A 4,464-nucleotide genomic window follows, 5' to 3' on the forward strand; every position below is an offset into this window, starting at 1 on the left:
ACGTGTGTACACGTACGTACACGTGTGTACACGTACGTACACGTGTGTACACGTACGTACACGTGTGTACACGTACGTACACGTGTGTACACGTACGTACACGTGTGTACACGTACGTACACGCGCAAGACATTAAGTTAACTTATACAAACCCCCCTTACCCCCCATAAACTCATGTCATCTATTATACACTTATTTATGTCCTGCCAAACCCCAAAAACAGGACTAAGTGCATACAATACTCACAAGCTTTATTTAAATTGTATACAAATGTATTGCTACTCTAGTTAACTTAACACAACAGTCTTACACGCATTCGATCTCGTGGTCTATCTATAGATAGCATCCCCTTTTTTTTTCCTCTCATATTTACTATGTATTTTATTTATTATACACACTACAATTTCAGTATAAGTTAATGTAGCTTAATTAATAAAGCAAGGCACTGAAAATGCCAAGATGAGTCGCACGACTCCATAAACACAAAGGTTTGGTCCTAGCCTTCCTATTAGTTCTTAGTAGACTTACACATGCAAGTCTCCACGCCCCAGTGAGAATGCCCTTAAAATCAGCAGTGATCTAAAGGAGCAGGTATCAAGCACACTCTTAAGTAGCTCATAACACCTTGCTAAGCCACACCCCCACGGGATACAGCAGTGATAAAAATTAAGCCATAAACGAAAGTTTGACTAAGCCATACTAAAAAGGGTTGGTAAATTTCGTGCCAGCCACCGCGGTCATACGATTAACCCAAACTAATAGGCCCACGGCGTAAAGCGTGTTTAAGATACCTTTGCACTAAAGTTAAAACTTAACTAAGCCGTAAAAAGCTACAGTTACCATAAAATAGACCACGAAAGTGACTTTATAATAATCTGACTACACGATAGCTAAGACCCAAACTGGGATTAGATACCCCACTATGCTTAGCCCTAAACATAGATAATTTTACAACAAAATAATTCGCCAGAGGACTACTAGCAATAGCTTAAAACTCAAAGGACTTGGCGGTGCTTTATATCCCTCTAGAGGAGCCTGTTCTATAATCGATAAACCCCGATAAACCTCACCACCCTTTGCTAATTCAGTCTATATACCGCCATCTTCAGCAAACCCTCAAAAGGTAGAATAGTAAGCACAATCATTTTACATAAAAAAGTTAGGTCAAGGTGTAACTTATGGGGTGGGAAGAAATGGGCTACATTTTCTACCCAAGAACATTCCACGAACGTTTTTATGAAATTAAAAACTGAAGGAGGATTTAGTAGTAAATTAAGAATAGAGAGCTTAATTGAATAGGGCCATGAAGCACGCACACACCGCCCGTCACCCTCCTCAAGTAATAAGACACAACCATAACCATATTAACTTAACTAAGACACAAGAGGAGACAAGTCGTAACAAGGTAAGCATACCGGAAGGTGTGCTTGGATTAATCAAAGTGTAGCTTAACTAAAGCGTCTGGCCTACACCCAGAAGATTTCATTACTTATGACCACTTTGAACAAAAGCTAGCCCAACTAACCCCAAACTTAAGTATCACAGACATATAAAGTAAAACATTTAGTTAAATAATAAAAGTATAGGAGATAGAAATTTTAATTGGAGCGATAGAGATAGTACCGTAAGGGAATGATGAAAGACATCTTAACAGTATTAAACAGCAAAGATTACCCCTTTTACCTTTTGCATAATGAACTAGCCAGAAACGACTTAACAAAGAGAACTTAAGCTAAGCTCCCCGAAACCAGACGAGCTACCCATAAACAATCTAAAAGGATCAACTCATCTATGTAGCAAAATAGTGAGAAGATTTGTGGGTAGAGGTGAAAAGCCTAACGAGCCTGGTGATAGCTGGTTGCCCACAAACAGAATTTTAGTTCAACTTTAAATTTACCTAAAAAAAACAAAATTTTAATGTAAATTTAAAATATAGTCTAAGAAGGTACAGCTTCTTAGAATCAGGATACAACCTTTATTAGAGAGTATATACTAACATCACCATAGTTGGCTTAAAAGCAGCCACCAATTGAGAAAGCGTTCCAGCTCAACAAACAATATAACTTAATCCCAATCATATTACATCAACTCCTAATTATACCTCCTGGGCCATTCTATTTAAATATAGAAGCAACAATGCTAGTATGAGTAACAAGAACTATTTTCTCCCCGCATAAGCTTATATCAGAAACGGATAGACCACTGATAGTTAACAATCTGATAATATCAACCCAAAAATGAAATACTTATCTACCCTATTGTTAACCCAACACAGGCATGCATTTAAGGAAAGATTAAAAGGAGTAAAAGGAACTCGGCAAACACAAACCCCGCCTGTTTACCAAAAACATCACCTCCAGCATTTCTAGTATTGGAGGCACTGCCTGCCCAGTGACACTTGTTTAACGGCCGCGGTATCCTGACCGTGCAAAGGTAGCATAATCATTTGTTCTCTAAATAAGGACTTGTATGAATGGCCACACGAGGGTTTAACTGTCTCTTATTCCCAATCAGTGAAATTGACCTTCCCGTGAAGAGGCGGGAATGCCACAATAAGACGAGAAGACCCTATGGAGCTTTAATTAACTAACCCAAACTTATGGATACTAAATACCTACAAGGCATAACATTACACCATTATTGTGGGTTAGCAATTTAGGTTGGGGTGACCTCGAATATAAAAAAACTCCCGAGTGATTAAAATTTAGACCCACAAGTCAAAATATAACATCACTTATTGATCCAATAATTTTTGATCAACGGAACAAGTTACCCTAGGGATAACAGCGCAATCCTATTCAAGAGTCCATATCGACAATAGGGTTTACGACCTCGATGTTGGATCAGGACATCCTAATGGTGCAGCAGCTATTAAGGGTTCGTTTGTTCAACGATTAAAGTCCTACGTGATCTGAGTTCAGACCGGAGTAATCCAGGTCGGTTTCTATCTATTATATAACCTCCCCCAGTACGAAAGGACAAGGGATGTAAGGCCTACCTCACAAAGGCGCCTTAAAACTAATAGATGAAGTCAACTCAATCTAACCAGTTTATCTCCTCATAAGCCCGAGAAAAGGGGCTTTGTTAGGGTGGCAGAGCCCGGTAACTGCGTAAAACTTAAACCTTTATTATCAGAGGTTCAATTCCTCTCCCTAACAAAATGTTCTTTATCAACATTATCTCTCTTATCATCCCAATCCTTCTTGCCGTAGCCTTCCTCACCCTCGTTGAACGAAAAGTCTTAGGCTACATACAACTTCGAAAAGGGCCTAATATCGTAGGCCCCTACGGCCTCCTTCAACCAATCGCAGATGCAGTAAAACTCTTCACAAAAGAACCTCTACGACCACTTACATCCTCCATATCAATATTCATTCTAGCCCCCATTCTAGCTCTATCACTAGCCCTAACTATATGAATCCCTCTCCCAATGCCCTACCCACTCATTAATATAAACTTAGGAGTCCTATTCATACTAGCAATATCAAGTCTCGCCGTATACTCCATCCTTTGGTCAGGATGAGCCTCAAACTCCAAATACGCTCTAATCGGAGCCCTCCGAGCAGTAGCTCAAACAATCTCATATGAAGTAACACTAGCAATCATTCTCCTATCAGTCCTCCTAATAAACGGGTCATTTACACTATCCACACTAATTATCACCCAAGAACATATATGACTAATCTTTCCGGCCTGGCCCCTAGCCATGATATGATTCATTTCTACTCTAGCAGAAACTAACCGAGCCCCCTTCGACTTAACTGAAGGAGAATCCGAACTAGTTTCTGGATTTAACGTAGAGTATGCAGCGGGTCCTTTTGCCCTATTCTTTCTAGCAGAGTACGCAAATATCATTATAATAAATATCCTCACAACAATTCTATTCTTCGGTGCATTCCACAACCCATTTATACCAGAACTCTACTCTATTAACTTCACTATAAAAACCCTCTTACTAACTATCTGCTTCCTATGAATTCGAGCATCATACCCTCGATTCCGCTATGATCAATTAATACACTTATTGTGAAAAAATTTTCTACCCCTAACTTTAGCCCTATGCATATGACATGTTGCCTTACCCATTATTACCGCGAGTATCCCACCCCAAACATAAGAAATATGTCTGATAAAAGAGTTACTTTGATAGAGTAAATAATAGAGGTTTAAATCCTCTTATTTCTAGAATAATAGGCTTCGAACCTAATCTTAAGAATTCAAAGATCTTCGTGCTACCAAACTTACACTATATTCTACAGTAAGGTCAGCTAAATTAAGCTATCGGGCCCATACCCCGAAAATGTTGGTTTATACCCTTCCCGTACTAATAAAACCCCCTATTCTCACTATTATTATAGCAACTATCATGGCAGGGACCATAATCGTCATACTAAGCTCGCACTGATTACTGATCTGAATTGGATTCGAAATAAACATGCTAGCCATCATCCCTATCCTCATAAA

At 39.1% G+C, this 4,464-nt stretch overlaps 1 pseudogene; it reads left to right on the top strand.

Moving 5' to 3' along the window:
* The first annotated feature begins 483 nt into the window (after positions 1–483).
* LOC144309909 (18S ribosomal RNA) lies at positions 484–1,438 on the top strand (annotated as a pseudogene).
* Positions 1,439–4,464: the final 3,026 nt, after the last annotated feature.

Source organism: Canis aureus, unplaced genomic scaffold (assembly GCF_053574225.1).
Source record: "Canis aureus isolate CA01 unplaced genomic scaffold, VMU_Caureus_v.1.0 ptg000246l_RagTag, whole genome shotgun sequence".
Classification (NCBI taxonomy): Eukaryota; Metazoa; Chordata; class Mammalia; order Carnivora; family Canidae; genus Canis; species Canis aureus.